Here is a 19,663-nt window from a genome sequence, read left to right as displayed (position 1 = left end):
AATAATTTCCATTCAACCAAGGGGGGTGAAGGGGAAGATAGTTAGGTTTTCTGTGAATATAAGTATATTTAATGCACCCGCGAAAATCCGACTTGACAATGGACGGACGCCGTCGTTATAGCGCCATTGTGGCCTTATTGCTTTGAAGGCTGCTTTGATATTCTTGTGTAAAATAATATATTCACATAATATTCATAGCTCATTGTATAATTTTTGTATGGCTGATGTACACGCCGCTCCGACCAAACCCTGCAGACTTTTTCTTTCGGCATTACAAGAAATGTATAGCGTGCATTGTTATATAATCTGTCAAAGGGAACGGCAAGAATTAAACAGCCATGACACCGTATTCAGATTCTTCCTTCTGAAACTCGGGTGAAGAATGCATTTCTGACACAAGAGCATTGTGAGCGCTTCCTTACACTTTGGTTTCCTCGGTGCCCTTGCCGAATTTCTCCCAAGCTTTGCATGGCTTTTCTGGGCCTCTGATCTATAAAAAAATATATATATATAAATATATATCTATATATATTTCACGTTTCTTAAAATCCATCTTTCATGTTGGCTTTTATTGAAATGAATAGAATCTTGCACATTTGTTAAGTGTTTTCAGGGCGCTGCGCCGGGGAGATGTACCAAGTCTCTTCGGGTCATCGGCGGGGTCAGGAACCTGAGAAAGGCATTCTTTTTTTCTATTATACAAAATATGTTACTGCTGCTTGTTCATTTTTCTTTTGTCAGAAAACGTTTATACTTTTTTTTTTTTTTTGCCTGTTCTTCGTTAAATAAAATTTGCCACTTGCTTTTGAGCGTTTGATGTCATCTGTGATTGTCTGGACGATTGTCGCTGGTTCACAGTAATTAACACTTTTTAGCAGGGTTTATCATCGGGTGCTCGCCCCTGACAGTGAAACGATGGAGGGATTAGTTGGCAGTGGAGACAGTGAATTAGGTTAGAGAATGATTGGGATTTCTGTAAGGGATGGATTATTACACCTGAGGTTATTACTGTACAGAAACTGCAGGAACTGAAGTCTTATAAAGTTATGACAAGAATGAAAATCTTACTTAGAGAAGTTTTCCCAGACTGACAACCTCATTTCTTGCGGTCTATCCACTTCCAGGGCCATAAACAACCGTTCAAGGGAATCTGTGACTAGCTATTTGCCACCTATTCTGAGAGCAGCATAATGTAGAGACAGAGAGCCTGATTCCAGCTGTGTCACTTACTGTTTTGCTTACAGTAGTTTTGGTAAAATTCCTGTTTTATCAGCAGAAGATTATCACTAGAGGACTAGTAAACCTGCTGCCATGTAGTCCTCCATTTTCATGAACTCTGTACAACCCCGCCCCAACCACTGATTGGCAGCTTTCTGCCTATGCACAGTATGCACAGAAAGCTACCATTTGGGGTTCTGCAGAGCTCAGCATTCAGAGAACTGCTATATCTGCAACTGAGAAAACAGGGATGTAGGGATGTTATCAAAACTGCAGCAAGAAGCCCAGTAAGGCCTCATCCAGATGTTTGTTTTTCACGTACAAGTGCTATCCTTTTGTTAGTGGTTACCTTAAGCTTATTAAATTGGACAGAATTTCATTTCTACGTTATTTAACCCCCCTGATATACAGCTCGGTCCAAGATTCAGATTTGTCTCAAGTTGGGAGAGTCTATTCCTGTTCAAGGGAGCCTGCCTGCAGGTTTTCAGATCCCAAACTAATGTCATCTATGTAAATTCCCAGAACCTTTTTGTTTTAGAAGTTTGTTTTCTGTTTTATAGAAATTGGCCATTTTTTATGCAAATGAGTCACAAGTGCAGGAGGCTTGGCTTTGCACTTGTACTTCTATCCTTCTTTCCCTGCCCCCTGCCGGCCTCTGTGACTAACAGGTCACTTTTCTCTGTGACCTCCTCCTCCACCTGAGATTCCACGCAAGCGCCATCATTCCCGGAGGCGGTTCAGGTGCGGAGAATTGGCGTGCACAAAGTCAGAATTGCAAGGTGCAGGAGGTGCTGTCCCCCTGGAACACTCTTACTTCACAGATGCAATTACTTTACGACGACGTTAAGGCAAAATAGACGTATGTTCAGACTTATGGGTGCAGGAATATGTCATTTTGCCTTTACGTGGCAGTAAAGTAGTCACATTCCCAGAGGCGGCACATGCACAGATTGATAGTCCGGCTCTCAAACTTTATTATGACCTCACTGCTCATGTTCTGCTCCAAGAGGAATCATGAGATTTGCATAAGATTTCAGGAGGGCGAACAGATCGCAAAGGAGAGTGACCTTTCAGGAGGCAGGCGACGAAAGAGGAAGTATAACATTTCACAGATGGATTTCTATAAAACTGGGGCACGAAGTTATAAAACAAAGGTATGAACCATCATCAGCATTACCGGGACTTTACATAGATGAAGATAAAGTTAGTTTGGGGTCTAAAAACCTGATGATAGTTTCCCTTTAAATAAGCTGGATGTGAGTTCTGTGTTCATCCAGGTTATTTCTTCAGTACGTTATATATCAGCACAGCTTCTGTCCTGAACTTATTTTCTCCTCATGTGTTTTCCTCCTTTTCTATAGCTTCTCCTCATAGTAGTGATATACAACTCCTTATACTATCCATATAATAAAGCTAATCATGGCAATGCTTATAGTAATATATATATTATAGTTTTGTTTAAGGGCATTTGTCAGTATGATCAGCCATTCATACGGGCATTTTGGGCATTGGAAGCTGAATAAAATGATACCTTGATATCTACGATCTGATGTTTTATTCTAGAGAAATCCACATTTTTCTTACTATGAAAATAAGCTGTTAAGATCTATGGGCCGGACATAGATCTCCCCGAGAATCTGCCTCCAGTGAAAGGAGGAGTTACCAGTGTGAGACCTGTAGATCAGGAGAGCGGACTGTCAGTCATTACTTAGCTCACACTGGTAATACTCCACTTCATTTACAACAATCTCTGGAGGCAGATTCTCAGGGAGATCTATGTCCGGCCCATAGATCTTAACAGCTTATTTACATATTAACCCCTTTACCCCCAAGGGTGGTTTGCACGTCAATGACCAGGCCAATTTTTACAATTCTGACCACTGTCCCTTTATGAGGTTATAACTCCGAAATGCTTCAACGGATCCTGGTGATTCTGACATTGTTTTCTCGTGACATATTGTACTTCATGATAGTGGTAAAATTTCTTTGATGGTACCTGCGTTTATTTGTGAAAAAAACGGAAATTTGGCGAAAATTTTGAAAATTTCGCAATTTTCAAACTTTGAATTTTTATGCAATTAAATCACAGAGATATATCACACAAAATACTTAATAAGTAACATTTCCCACATGTCTCCTTTACATCAGTATAATTTTGGAACCAATTTTTTTTTTTTGTTAGGGAGTTATAAGGGTTAAAAGTTGACCAGCAATTTCTCATTTTTACAACACAATTTTTTTTTAGGGACCACGTCTCATTTGAAGTCATTTTGAGTGGTCTATATGATAGAAAATGCCCAAGTGTGACACCATTCTAAAAACTGCACCCCTCAAGGTGCACAAAACCACATTCAAGAAGTTTATTAACCCTTCAGGTGTTTAATAGGAATTTTTGGAATGTTTAAATAAAAATGAACATTTAACTTTTTTACACAAAAAATTTACTTCAGCTCCAATTTGTTTTATTTTACCAAGGGTAACAGGAGAAAATGGACCCCAAAAGTTGTTGTCCAATTTGTCCTGAGTACGCTGATACCCCATATGTGGCAGTAAACCACTGTTTGGGCGCATGGGAGAGCTCGGAAGGGAAGGAGCGCCGTTTGACTTTTCAATGCAAAATTGACAGGAATTGAGATGGGACGCCATGTTGTGTTTGGAGAGCCACTGATGTGCCTAAACATTGAAACCCCCCACAAGTGACACCATTTTGGAAAGTAGACCCCCTAAGGAACTTATCTGGATGTGTGGTGAGCAATTTGACCCACCAAGTGCTTCACAGAAGTTTATAATGCAGAACCGTAAAAATAAAAAATCATATTTTTTCACAAAATTATATTTTTGCCCCCAATTTTTTATTTTTCCAAGGGTAAGAGAAGAAATTGGACCTCAAAAGTTGTTGTCCAATTTGTCCTGAGTACGCTGATACCCCATATGTGGCAGTAAACCACTGTTTGGGCGCATGGGAGAGCTCGGAAGGGAAGGAGCGCCATTTGACTTTTCAATGCAAAATTGACAGAAATTGAGATGGGACGCCATGTTGCGTTTGGAGAGCCACTGATGTGCCTAAGCATTGAAACCCCCCACAAGTGACACCATTTTGGAAAGTAGACCCCCTAAGGAACTTATCTAGAGGTGTGGTGAGCACTTTGACCCACCAAGTGCTTCACAGAAGTTTATAATGCAGAACCGTAAAAATAAAAAATCATATTTTTTCACAAAAATTATATTTTTGCCCCCAATTTTTTATTTTTCTAAGGGTAAGAGAAGAAATTGGACCTCAAAAGTTGTTATCCAATTTGTCCTGAGTACGCTGATACCCCATATGTGGCAGTAAACCACTGTTTGGGCGCATGGGAGAGCTCGGAAGGGAAGGAGCGCCGTTTGACTTTTCAATGCAAAATTGACAGGAATTGAGATGGGACGCCATGTTGTGTTTGGAGAGCCACTGATGTGCCTAAACATTGAAACCCCCCACAAGTGACACCATTTTGGAAAGTAGACCCCCTAAGGAACTTATCTGGATGTGTGGTGAGCACTTTGACCCACCAAGGGCTTCACAGAAGTTTATAATGAAGAGCCATAAAAATAAAACAAAATTTTTTTCCCACAAAAATTATTTTTTAGCCCCCAGTTTTGTATTTTCCCTAGGGTAGCAGGAGAAATTGGACCCCAAAAGTTGTTGTCCAATTTGTCCTGAGTACGCTGATACCCCATATGTGGGGGGGAACCACCGTTTGGGCGCATGGGAGGGCTCGGAAGGGAAGGAGCGCCATTTGGAATGCGTCACATTGCGTTTGCAGAGCCCCTAATGTACCTAAACAGTAGAAACCCCCCACAAGTGACACCATTTTGGAAAGTAGACCCCCTAAGGAACTCATCTTGATGTGTTGTGAGAGCTTTGAACCCCCAAATATTTCACTACAGTTTATAACGCAGAGCCGTGCAAATAAAAAATATTTTTTTTCCACAAAAATTATATTTTAGCCCCCAGTTTTGTATTTTTCCAAGGTTAGCAGGAGAAATTGGACCCTAAATGTTGTTGTCCAATTTGTCCTGAGTACGCTGATACCCGATATGTGGGGGGGAACCACCGTTTGTGCGCATGGGAGGGCTCGGAAGGGAAGGAGCATCATTTGGAATGCAGACTTGGATGGATTGGTCTGCAGGCGTCACATTGCGTTTGCAGAGCCCCTAATGTACCTAAACAGTAGAAACCCCCCACAAGTGACCCCATATTGGAAACTAGACCCCTCAATGAACTTATCTAGATGTGTTGTGAGAACTTTGAACCCCCAAGTGTTTCACTACAGTTTATAACGCAGAGCCGTGAAAATAAAAAATCTTTTTGTTTTCCCACAAAAATTATTTTTTAGCCCCCAGTTTTGTATTTTCCCAAGGGTAACAGGAGAAATTGGTCCACAAAAGTTGTTGTGCAATTTGTCCTGAGTACGCTGATACCCCATATGTGAGGGTAAACCCCTGTTTGGGCACACAGGAGAGCTCGGAAGGGAAGGAGCACTGTTTTACTTTTTCAACGCAGAATTGGCTGGAATTGAGATCGGACGCCATGTCGTGTTTGGAGAGCCCCTGATGTGCCGAAACAGTGGAAACCCCCCAATTATAACTGAAACCCTAATCTAAACACACCCCTAACCCTAATTCCAACGGTAACCCTAACCACACCTCTAACCCTGACACACCCCTAACCCTAATCCCAACCCTATTCCCAACTGTAAATGTAATCTAAACCCTAACCCTAACTTTAGCCCCAACCCTAACTGTAGCCCCAACCCTAGCCCTAACCCTAGCCCTAACCCTAGCCCTAACCCTAACCCTAGCCCTAACCCTAGCCCTAACCCTAGCCCTAACCCTAGCCCTAACCCTAACCCTAGCCCTAACCCTAACCCTAGCCCTAACCCTAGCCCTAGCCCTAACCCTAACCCTAGCCCTAACCCTAGCCCTAACCCTAGCCCTAATGGGAAAATGGAAATAAATACATTTTTTTTTATTTTTCCCTAACTAAGGGGGTGATGAAGGGGGGTTTGATTTACTTTTATAGCGAGTTTTTTAGCGGATTTTTATGATTGGCAGCCGTCACACACTGAAAGACCCTTTTTATTGTAAAAAATATTTTTTGCAATACCACATTTTGAGAGCTATAATTTTTCCATATTTTGGTCCACAGAGTCATGTGAGGTCTTGTTTTGTTGCGGGACGAGTTGACGTTTTTATTGAAAACATTTTCGGGCACGTGACATTTTTTTATCGCTTTTTATTCCGATTTTTGTGAGGAAGAATGACCAAAAACCAGCTATTCATGAATTTCTATTGGGGGAGGCGTTTATACCGTTCCGCGTTTGGTAAAATTGATAAATCAGTTTTATTCTTCGGGTCAGTACGATTACAGCGATACCTCATTTATATCATTTTTTTTATGGTTTGGCGCTTTTATACGATAAAAACTATTTTACAGAAAAAATAATTATTTTTGCATCGCTTTATTCTCAGGACTATAACTTTTTTATTTTTTTGCTGATGATGCTGTATGGCGGCTCGTTTTTTGCGGGACAAGATGACGCTTTCAGCGGTACCATGGTTATTTATATCTGTCCTTTTGATCGCGTGTTATTCCACTTTTTGTTCGGCGGTATGATAATAAAGCGTTGTTTTTTGCCTCGTTTTTTTTTTTTTTTCTTACGGTGTTTACTGAAGGGGTTAACTAGTGGGACAGTTTTATAGGTCGGGTCGTTACGGACGCGGCGATACTAAATATGTGTACTTTTATTGTTTTTTTTTTTTTATTTAGATGAAGAAATGTATTTATGGGAATAATATTTTTTTTTTTTTTTCATTATTTTGGAATATTTTTTTTTATTTTTTTTACACATTTGGAAATTTTTTTTTTAACTTTTTTACTTTGTCCCGGGGGGGACATCACAGATCAGTGATCTGACAGTTTGCACAGCACTCTGTCAGATCACTGATCTGACATGCAGCGCTGCAGCCTTCACAGTGCCTGCTCTAAGCAGGCTCTGTGAAGCCACCTCCCTCCCTGCAGGACCCGGATCCGCGGCCATCTTGGATCCAGGGCTGGAGGGAGCAGGGAGGGAGGTGAGACCCTCGCAGCAACGCGATCACATCACGTTGCTCCGGGGGTCTCAGGGAAGCCCGCAGGGAGCCCCCTCCCTGCGCGGTGCTTCCCTGCACCGCCGGCACATCGCGATCATCTTTAATCGCGGTGTGCCGGGGGTTAATGTGCCGGGGGCGGTCCGTGACCGCTCCTGGCACATAGTGCCGGATGTCAGCTGCGATAAGCAGCTGACACCCGGCCGCGATCGGCCGCGCTCCCCCCGTGAGCGCGGCCGATCGGCTATGACGTACTATCCCGTCCAGGGTCAGATAAGCCCAGGGCACCTCGACGGGATAGTACGTCTAAGGTCACAGAGGGGTTAAGGAAAATGTGGATTTCTCTGGAATAAAACTTCGGATTGCAGATATCAAGATGTCATTTTATTCAGCGTCCTATGACCTACATGCACATATAGGCGGATTAGGAGAGGTGATCCTACTGACAGATTCCCTTTAAACCATGTATATATTTTAGCAGGAAGCCTGTCTCCTGTTATTGGCAGTTAAGCGTTCTAATTATACAGCATCATAAGCTAATGGATCTGTAGAGCAAAAAAGAAAATCTTTCAGAATCTTTTTGTCATTCTTTATTTCTTTATGTTTTAGTCACATTTGTATATAAATGTTTTGCCCTGAACACAGTCTATGAAACAATTAAACTAGAAGACACAGAAGAAGTAAATGAAACAAGAGCTAATTCCATCTTCCAGCTTGCAGAAGCTCACGCTGTCTTGCTGGCACTGAAGCACCATCAGCAATAATATGAAAACCTTTAGAATGAGCATCATCTGTGCAACATTGTATCCATCCCGCAGTCCATCAGCTAAATGAAATTGTTACATAAAATCTGAATATATATATATATATATATATATATATATATATATATATATATATTGCTTAATCTAAATATGTCTCTCTGTAGAATACCTTAATGTCGGGCTCTGAACGCAATCTCATCTGTCGACAGCAGATTTCAACACTTGTGACAATGTAATTAAACACGTTATGCCTACTAGTCCGTCTCTTGATTAGTCGTAGATCACATGAAGACGGACATGTTGCCGTTAATTAAATTTCTCAGATGTGAATTCTTATGTCTGTGTAATGTCACCTTAAGCTTCGGACGTATTATTAAGGGTTAGCTCGGACCTTGATTGCTCTTTATTACTCTCCCCAGTTCCATCGATATACATTTTTTCTCAGAGACTTCATAAGTTATATTCACACATTAGAAACATTCCGCAAAAAGATTAGCAACAGAGAAGAAGGAAAATGATCTTGCATTTTACTCCAGATTTTACCCTATGCCCAGTATAATTTTACCAATCTAAGAACCCCTTTTAACGATACACGAGAGATCTAAGTTGTCTTCATTCACAAAGTACGCCTTTCTTTCTACCTCTGCTTAACCCCTTAAGCCACGAGGGTGGTTTGCACGTTAATGACCGGGCCAATTTTTACAATTCTGACCACTGTCCCTTTATGAGGTTATAACTCTGGAACGCTTCAACGGATCTTGGCGATTCTGACATTGTTTTCTCGTGACATATTGTACTTCATTTTAGTGGTAACATTTATTCGATATAACTTGCGTTTATTTGTGAAAAAAACGGAAATTTGGCGAAAATTTAGAAAATTTCACAATTTTCCAACTTTAAATTTTTATGCCCTTAAATCACAGAGATATGTCACGCAAAATACTTAATAAGTAACATTTCCCACATGTCTACTTTACATCAGCACAATTTTGGAACCAAAATTTTTTTTTGTTAGGGAGTTATAAGGGTTAAAAGTTGACCAGCAATTTCTCATTTTTACAACACCATTTTTTTTTAGGGACCACATCTCATTTGAAGTCATTTTGAGGGGTCTATATGATAGAAAATACCCAAGTGTGACACCATTCTAAAAACTGCACCCCTCAAGGTGCTCAAAACCACATTCAAGAAGTTTATTAACCCTTCAGGGGTTTCACAGGAATTTTTGGAATGTTTAAATAAAAATGAATATTTAACTTTTTTTCACACAAAATTTATTTCAGCTCCAATTTGTTTTATTTTACCAAGGGTAACAGGATAAAATGGATGCCAAACGTTGTTGTACAATCTGTACTGAGTACGATGATCCCCCATATATGGGTGTAAACCATTGTTTGGGCGTATGGCAGAGCTCGGAAGGGAAGGAGCGCCATTTTACTTTTCAATGCAAAATTGACTGGAATTGAGATGGGATCCCATGTTGCGTTTGGAGAGCCCCTGATGTGCCTAAACATTGAAATCCCCACAAGTGACACCATTTTGGAAAGTAGACCCCTTAAGGAACTTATCTAGAGGTGTGGTGAGCACTTTGACCCAACAAGTGCTTCACAGAAGTTTATAATGCAGAGCCGTAAAAATAAAAAATCATATTTTTTCACAAAAATGATCTTTTCGCCACCAATTTTTTATTTTCCCAAGAGTAAGAGAAGAAATTAGACCACAAAAGTTGTTGTGCAATTTGTCCTGAGTGCGACGATACCCCATATGTGGGGGTAAACCACTGTTTGGGCGCGTGGCAGAGCTCGGAAGGAAAGGAGCGCCATTTGACTTTTCAATGCAAAATTGACCGGAATTGAGATGGGACGCTGTCACGATTCCCCTGACCGCTGTCACCAATTGGTCAGGATTCACACCGTGACCGTCACCCCTACGTCACGGATTGAGGTGACTTTAGGCCAACAGACGGCTATCACATGTGCAGGGGGGCTTATCTTAGTTATCCCTCCACTCCACGATTTGATGAAAAAAACACACACAAGGCTATTGTCCTCTTAGTTTACAGCAGGGGCTTATTCTAGGTATCCCACTGCTTTTCTATATACCACGAACTGCAGGGATTTATGTATATCCCGCTTACAGTTCCACTTAACACTTGCAGCTCTCTGGCGCCCCCTTACTCTCAGGTCAGATTAGGTACTGCACCCTGGGTAATTAGTCGCCAGAAAGGCTGCCTGCTATGTACTGACTATTGGGCACGCTGCAGCGACGCGATAACTACTCCCACTCAGGCAGGAACAATAATTATTAACGCCGCAGCCGCTACAACATAACCCAAAAGTCTGCACACTTCTCGCTGCCACCAGCTTCGATTAAACGGGTCCGAAGCTAACCCAACACAACAGTAACATTAGCGTATTTCCCTTCAGAAGACTTAGGGTACGGTATGGAGAAGAACTAACATATAATAGTATATCCCATTAAAAAAAAAATTAGGCAGTGCTTTATCAAAAATATTTTTATAAAGATGTTACAAATGAGACAATTGCAAATATGTACATGGGTAATTATAACATAAAGGGAATAAAAGAGAAAAGATAACACTCACATGTTAAAAGCATGGCGGACACCCCAGGCTAGTGCAGTTTCCATACATCCCAGTCCATGGGATGTACTCAGCTCTTCCAGGACAATAGGACAAGAAGTCCAGAAGAAGAAATCCAGCAGAGAGACTGAGCTGGGGAGCCTGCCAGACACTTAATACCTTAAGGCTTTGTCATCACAGAAGGGCTGGCTTATCCAGACCCTCCTCTCTCTACATTCTGAGTACTTCAATCTTAAATTTATCTACTTGCTATAACTTCGCTACAACACATGACAGAGTCAGACCAAACCTATCATTCATCTCGAATTAACGTGAGCATTCTAATGAGATCAAACATGTCCTATCTGGGATACATATTTACAGAGAAATCCCTACTTCTTTACCAGATGGAGTTAGAAGCCCGTGTTTCGCGGGATGTGTAGATACACCGAGTGGGAATACGAATATATATTTTCGTATTTCTAGCTTAAATCGTTTGCCTAATATCTAACAAAAACTAAACAAGGAATCTTTCAGGGATTTTGAAGTTTCTACATCACTTGTAGCTGAACAAGAGCTTACACAGGAAATGCCAGTTGTAAATTCCATTCGGCAATAAAACTTCCCCCAGTACATTGGAAAAGCAGCTCTTGGCTGAATGAAAGGGAAGGGGGGCTTTGCCCACGCAGGCTAGCAAGAGAACTACTTATGATATTTCATACCATATCGTGACAGACGCCATGTTGCGTTTGGAGAGCCCCTGATGTGCCTAAACATTGGAACCCCTCACAAGTGACACCATTTTGAAAAGTAGACCCATTAAGGAACTTATCTAGATGTGTGGTGAGCACTTTGACCCAACAAATGCTTCACAGAAGTTTATAATGCAGAGCCGTAAAAATAAAAAATCTTATTTTTTCACAAAAATGATCTTTTCGCCCCCAATTTTTTATTTTCCCAAGGGTAAGAGAAGAAATTAGACCACAAAAGTTGTTGTGCAATTTGTCCTGAGTGCGTCGATACCCCATATGTGGGGGTAAACCACTTTTTGGGCGCATAGCAGAGCTCGGAAGGGAAGGAGCGCCATTTGACTTTTCAATGCAAAATTGACTGGAATTAAGATGGGACGCCATGTTGGTTTGGAGAGCCCCTGATGTGCCTAAACATTAAAACCCCCCACAAGTGACACCATTTTGGAAACTAGACCCCCTAAGGAACTTATCTAGATGTGTTTTGAGAGCTTTGAACCCCCAAGTGTTTCACTACAGTTTATAACGCAGAGCCATTAAAATATTTTTTTTTTCCGCAAAAATTATTTTTTAGCCCCCAGTTTTGTATTTTCACAAGGGTAACAGAATAAATTGGACCCCAAAAGTTGTTGTCCAATTTGTCCTGAGTACGCTGATACCCCATATGTGGGGGGGAACCACTGTTTGGGCGCATGGCAGAGCTCGGAAGGGAAGGAGCGCCATTTGGAATGCAGACTTAGATGGATTGGTCTGCAGGCGTCACGTTGCATTTGCAGAGCCCCTGATGTACCCAAACAGTACAAACCCCCCACAAGTGACCTCATATTGGAAACTAGACCTCCCACGGAACGTAACTAGATGTGTTGTGAAAACTTTGAACCCCCAAGTGTTTCACTACAGTTTACAACGCAGAGCCGTGAAAATAAAAAATCCTTTTTTTTCCCACAAAAATGATTTTTAGCCCCCCAAATTTTTCTTTTCCCAAGGATAACAAGAGAACTTGGACCCAAAAACTTGTTGTCCAATTTGTCTCGAGTACGATGATACCCCATATGTTGGGGTAAACCCCTGTTTGGGCGCACGGGAGAGCTCGGAAGTGAAGGAGCACTGTTTTACTTTTTCAATGCAGAATTGGCTGGAATTGAGATCGGACGCCATGTCGCGTTTGGAGAGCCCCTGATGTGCCTAAACAGTGGAAACCCCCCAATTATAAAAGAAACCCTAATCCAAACGCACCCCTAACCCTAATCCCAACTGTAACCCTAACCACACACCTAACCCTGACACACCCCTAATTCTAATCCCAACCGTAAATGTAATCCAAACCCTAACCCTAGCCCTAGCCCTAGCCCTAACCCTAATAGGAAAATGGAAATAAATACTTTTTTTTAAATTTTATTATTTTTCCCTAAGGCTAGGTTCACATTGCGTTAGGGAAATCCGTTTAGCGCTAGCGGATTGCTCTAACGCAATGTCTTTTTAGGTGTCGTGTTTAGTGGTTGCGTTAACGTCCCCGCTCTGGAAGATCGGGGATCGGACCTCGGGTGCGCTGCGGACGCTGCAAGCAGCGTCCGAGGCGCGCCACAAAAGAACGGCACCTTGCTAGCGCGAGCCGAAAATGGCACGCTCTAGCGATGCGCTACACCCGAAAATCACATTGCTGTCAATGGGTGTGCTAACGGACCCGTTGCACGGCGTTAATTGTGACATTTTCGCCGTGCAACGCTGTCCGTTAGCGTTAACCCATTAACGCAATGTGAATCTAGCCTAACTAAGGGGGTGATGAAGGGGGGTTTGATTTACTTTTATAGCGTTTTTTATATCCGATTTTTATGATTGGCAGCCGTCACACACTAAAAGACGCTTTTTATAGCAAAAAAGTTTTTGCGTCTCCACATTTTGAGACCTATAATTTTTCCATATTTTGGTCCACAGAGTCATGTGAGGTCTTGTTTTTTGCGGGACGAGTTGAAGTTTTTATCGGTAACATTTTCGGACACGTGACAGTTTTTGATCGCTTTTTATTCCGATTTTTTGTGAGGCAGAATGACCAAAAACCAGCTATTCATGAATTTCTTTTGGGGGAGGCGTTTATACCGTTCCGCGTTTGGTAAAATTGATGAAGCAGTTTTATTCTACGGGTCAGTACGATTACAGCGATACCTCATTTATATCATTTTTTTTTATGTTTTGGCGCTTTTATACGATAAAAGCTATTTTATAGAAAAAATAATTATTTTGGCATCGCTTTATTCTGAGGACTATAACTTTTTCATTTTTTTGGTTATGATGCTATATGTCAGCTCGTTTTTTGCGGGACAAGATGCCGTTTTCAGAGGTACCATGGTACTTTATATCCGTCTTTTTGATCGCGTGTTATTCCACTTTTTGTTCAGCGTTATGATAATAAAGCGTTGTTTTTTGGCTCGTTTTTTTTTTTTTTTCTTACGGTGTTCACTGAAGGGGTTAACTAGTGGGCCAGTTTTATAGGTCGGGTTGTTACGGACGCGGCGATACTAAATATGTGTACTTTTATCGTTTTTTTTTTTTAGATAAAGAAATGTATTTATGGGAATAATATATATTTTTTTCTTCTTTATTTAGGAATTTTTTATTTTTTATTTTTTTTTACACGTGTGGATTTTTTTTTTTTTTACTTTTTCACTTTGTCCCAGGGGGGGACATCACAGATCACCGATCTGACAGTGTGCACAGCGCACTGTCAGATCGGTGATCTGACATACAGCCGGGCAGGATTAGAGCTGCAGCTGCAGCCTGATCCTGACCCGGAAGTGCTCCCTGCAGGACCCGGATGCAGCCCCGCGGCCATTTTGGATCCGGGAACTGCAGGGAGAAGACGCTCGGTACACGGTGAGTACATCACCGTGTACCGATCGTCTCAAGGAAGCCCGCAGGGAGCCCCCTCCCTGCGCGATGCTTCCCTGCACCGCCGGCACACCGCGATCATCTTTGATCGCGGTGTGCCGGGGGTTAATGTGCCGGGAGCGGTCCGTGACCGCTCCTGGCACATAGTGCCGGATGTCAGCTGCGATAGGCAGCTGACACCCGGCCGCGATCGGCCACGCTCCCCCCGTGAGCGCGGCCGATCGCATATTACGTACTATCCCGTCACTGGGAATTAAGTCCCAGGTCACCTTGACGGGATAGTACGTCATATGGGATTAAGGGGTTAAAGGAAATGTTTGGGATTTTGGAGAAGAGCGTCTCAACCCAGATTAAGGACCAATAATCGCTGAATACGGTTTTATAAGGGCATTCTCCGTCATTGTCCAGCGTAATCGTGGCAGCAATTGTCCAATGTTCCTTCATGGCTTCATTGGATTGTTTGTGGGGCCTGAAAAATAATCATTGTCGGCAGTACATCTTCTATCTTCACGGGAATATGCAAAGTGTAAGGAAAAATGGTAGCGGGGTGAATAGACATTGTTATGTAACACGCAAACTGCAAAGTACAGACAATTCATTATAACTCATCCACAGCTATTCCCTGCATATACACTGACCTGTGATGTGGATTGTCCAGCTTGGTGCATGCCAATTTATTTTTCTGAATTTAGCTTGGACATCACCCTTTGCAATGTGCAGGCTGGCAATGCCACTACAACATCTATAGGCACACCTGCAAGTAACATATGTGGAGTTTGCTGCTATTTTGTGGCTACATCTGAAAAGAATTGCCTTAAAGGGAATCTGTCATCAGGTTTTTGCCATTTAATCAAAGAAAAGCGTAATGTCCTGTTAGAGACCCTGATTCCATGCATGTTTTACCTACTAGGCTGTGTGTTATAGTTTCAACACAATCAGAATTTTATCAGCAAGAGATTACCACTGTAGGACTAGGTCTCTTGTGTAGACCAGTCAGGCTAATCTGTGTAACACCGCCCCCACCAGTGATTGGCAGCTTGCTAACAATGCATAGTGTAGGCAGAAAACTGCTCACCAGTGCTGTGGGCGGGGTTATACACAGCTCAGCATTCTGAGCACTGCTACATCTACAAAAGAAAAAAAAACAGGGATTCTATCAAAACTGCAACAAGCAGCCCAGTAAGTGACACATCACTGGAATCGGGCTATCCGCCACTACATTATGCTACTCTCAGATAACATTGCAAAAACCTGGTGACAGATGTCTTTCAAAGAGGTTTTCCGGTTTTGGAAAACTCCTTCCCATCATCTGCAGTTTGTCCGGATCTGAGTCTCCACCGTTGCGCCACGTGTGTGTTATTTTTGGCAGCGCTGACGTCCCGTCAACAGCGCTGCAGCCAATAAATGAAAAAAGCCCCCGAGATTACTGGAGACTCATCACTTGACCAGGGGAGGGTGAGTTATGGGTAGGTGTTATTGTTGTTTGTTTGTTTTTTTAACAAACTGCAGCCCGGAGATATGTATGTTTTTGAAACCGGAAAATAATTTTAACGAGATCCTGCCACAAGATTCATGCTAAATTGATGAAGTGGAGCCTGGCTGCCGGATTACAGCCAGTTCTGTCTTTTAAGCTTTTCAGTTGATGTGTGTACATTGGAAGAGAGTTGTCAATCAACTTGAGCTTGGCAGGAGGGGTCGCACCGGACTAGTCAGGTCTCACCCTTGTGAGGCTGTGGCCTCTGATACAGCTAGGGGGCGCTGTTTGTTCTCCCCAGAATGTACATGCAGACGGATGAAGTCCATAGGTGTGCATGAGAGTCACGGATCTCCGGTCCGGGTTTTCCATGTGGCTGAAGGCCACAGGTTGGTGTGTTTAAAAGCCCTGCAGTAAGGGGTATGGGTGTGTCAGGTGTCTGGCCAGGTGCACGTCAGTGTCAGTCTGGTGTGTGCTGGTCTGCAGAGTGCATGGAGGCCAGCAGAGCCAGCACCCAGGGCAGCTGAATAGCCTGGCACCCGCAGCGTACACAGAGATGCAAGTCGTCCATGGTACTGGTCTCGGATGTGGACAGTCCTGTGCCCGGAGGTGGATATCCTGTGCCCGTAGGAGTCGGATGTGGATAGTCCTGTGCCCGGAGGTGGATGTCCTGTACCCGAAAGAGGACTAGCATGTGTAACGATTGCAAACAGGTGGATATGGTGCCCGGCTGCTATCCGGAGGATATCCTGAACTGTGTACGACTGTGTGAGTAATGAGTCTGTAAGAGACTGTGATACAGCGATGCAGGACACCCACGAGAACTAGTCAGAGGAGGGCTGGCGTGAGTAGTGTCTGCAACATATGAGGCTGTGTGTACGGAGGCGCATAGAGACTGTGAGATGGCGTGCGGTCGCCCAGGGAAACTGGACAAGGGAAGTCTGGCCTGTTTAGGGACCGCAAATCTAAAGCCATGTGATATGCATTACTTTGAACTGGTGTAAACTGATCACTGAAGTTATATGCATTTATGTGAAGTGGACTTTAATGCTGTGAAGAAACACATTAAAAGAGACTTTTGTGTTTGAATTTGTGGGTCACTGCTTCTTCACTGCGTACGATGCTGCTGCAGCTTTACACCCTATAGTCCCCGGCGGGCTTTTCAAACTATCCTACAGCAATCATCCTAGTGACCGTCATGAAAGCAGGGACCCTTCATACTGCTTGCGTCTGCCTCTGTAAAAGATCTATATGGCTAAGTTCACACTAGGCGTTTTTTTTATGCTAATTTTAATCTGCGGTTTACAGTACCAGTCATGTCTGAGACTTCAGAAATCTCATATACAAATTGGGGTTTTTGTCATCAGGATTTTATGCTGTGCATGTTTGTTTGTTTGTTTTTTTGCACAATGGAGCATGTTACTTCTTTCAGCGTTTTTCACCCATTGGCATAAATGGGTGGTGAAAAAATGCACCAAAAACGCAGGGATCAGGTTTCGCTGCATTTTTTTTTGTGCCAAAACCGGATTCTAAAGAATAGGACTTTTTTTTCCCCAACACTAAACTTTGTCAGCATGCACAAGAGGCAAATCTAGCATGTCAAAATCGCCGTAAAAAAACACATTAAAAAAACAAGAAAAACATGCTTTTTTTCTTCCGTATCTTATTTCTCGCCAAGAGATCAGGTGTTGCTGCAGAAAAAAAAAATGCCTAGTGTGAACTTACCCTTAATGAGCATCAGTTGGCTTGTTATATTGTCGGGTGACGCATATCACGAGCAGAATTCTGTGCTTTACTGGGTGAGCCCCTTCTATAACATCTTCTTGCCTTATCATGAGCTGTTCTCTAACCCTGACAACCCCTTTAAGAAGTATACAGTTTGTCCTGTGTGTAACGGTGTAAGTAATACCTCCCAGTCCAACTTTGGACAGGTGATCACAGAGCCTCGTGTTATACAAGGTATCTTGAGTGATCCTTCGCATGTGTGGAAGGTGTTAAGTTTATCTGATTGCGTTCTCGCCATACGTTGTAAGACGTGCGCTCCATCAGATCCCGAATTGTTTCCTTATTGTTACCCGATGTGGTTACATGACATTCTTTTGAAGATTTTCCATGCTGATCATTCTACGCGATAACCTCTTGGCCTTGTGGGAAATGTTTGTTTTCCGGTGGAATCGCTGTGACCACTGACAAAGGAGCAGCTAATGAAAGCCACCCCATCGTTTGATTTTTTTTTTGTCTTTCGGACACTTTTGGTAATATTTATATATATTTATTCCATGGGGATATCTTACACATTACACTGACAGTTGCTTCAAATGGAAGGGAAACTGAATGCTAGAAACAAAACTTTAGATTTGCGCCCAAGGAAAACTTAAGACATTTTTTGATTTATTAATAATCATCATCACAATGAAGAGGAGAGGGAGGAGATTGAAGAACGCCTGTTTCTACTAACTCAGATGACCACAGCCATGATCATACACTTGTTACATATTATGTTAATTATGACATTGTTTTCTTATGTTTGTTTTTGCATTTTATTTTTACGCCATCTGGTATAAATGACATATTAAATATATTCCGAGGGGGTCATTACCATTCTGACAAAGGAAAATTTATATTCATCCAATGGTTGTTGCCTAAAAGCTGGCGTAAAAACTGTTGCAGAAGTCACAACATTTTTAGGCGCATGCTTATGCAACAATTTTGCGTGTTTGACCTCCATTACGCCAGCGTTTTTAAAAATTGTGAGGGGCATAATCTATTCCGTCCTGACAAATTCACTAAAAGCAGAAATTGTACTCTTGATGCCCCAAATGCCTATTAAAGATCAACTGTCAGTAAGATCAACCCTCCTAACCCGTCTATATGGGTATGGAGGTTATAAAAAGCGGACTAAAATGATGTCTTGACCTCTTCAATCCAATGTTTTATTGTAGAGCAATCCACAGTTTTCTTAATTTGTAAATTAGCTGTTTAGATCTATGGGACGGACATAGATCTCCATGAGAATCTGCCTCCAGAGATTATTTTACATTAAAGAAGGAGTTTCCAGTGTGAGACGTGTAATGACTGACATATTGCAACAAAAGAAAGTAGGAAGAAAACCTACAGAGTATATTTGCTCGTTAAAAAAATACTTTATTGACTTGATACATACATAGACAAAAAAATAAAATAACGGAGGCTGCTAAGCACACATGCAGGGGAACATAGGCATATGCAGAAGGTGAAGGGACATGCAAAGTGTAGCATAAGTATAACATAGCCCCCTAATTATACTGTGATTAGTTGGTTAAAGCTTTCCAACACATATATGCAACAGAAGGGGAGCTAGAATAATGGCATGTAAACTTACATGTAACTACTGTCATCAGCTGCCTGCAGCATTCCCACTGCCCCAACGCACGTTTCGCTAACTCTCTATCAGGAGGACCTACTGATGAAAAGTTAACGAAACTTGCATTGGGAATGCTGCAGGTGACAATTACATGTAAGTTTTTTTTTTTCTACAGACATTCTCAACTCCCCTCCCCCACCCCCCAGTAAGTGATGTGGACACCCTATCCCCTGTTCCTATAATGCATGGCAATACTTCTGTGTAGCCCATGGCCCTTTCGACACTGTACCCTGAATATGGCAGTATTATGGCTAGCATCTCGAGGGACCTCTGCCGATATGACTAAGTGCTCATTCAGACAACCGTACGATATAATCGCTCCTTGTTTCATCAGTGGTCTTGTTGGGGTGTGTTCGATTTTCATCTGAGTTTGGTCCAAGTTTCATCAGTTTTTCTCTAGTGAGTAAAAAAAAAGTTTCTCTACCTTCTCTTATCTGGCGGTCCGTGACAAACGGATGGCGT

General features: G+C 42.2%; 1 protein-coding gene across 3 annotated transcripts in view; it reads left to right on the top strand.

Moving 5' to 3' along the window:
- DENND1A (DENN domain containing 1A) overlaps positions 1–19,663 on the top strand; it is a 1,020,433-nt gene that overhangs the window by 515,746 nt on the left and 485,024 nt on the right. The window lies entirely within an intron of this gene.

This window comes from Ranitomeya imitator, chromosome 2 (genome assembly GCF_032444005.1).
Source record: "Ranitomeya imitator isolate aRanImi1 chromosome 2, aRanImi1.pri, whole genome shotgun sequence".
NCBI classification, from domain to species: Eukaryota; Metazoa; Chordata; class Amphibia; order Anura; family Dendrobatidae; genus Ranitomeya; species Ranitomeya imitator.
The sequence above is the reverse complement of the archived record's forward strand: the minus strand, read 5'-3'. Positions and strand labels throughout refer to the sequence as shown.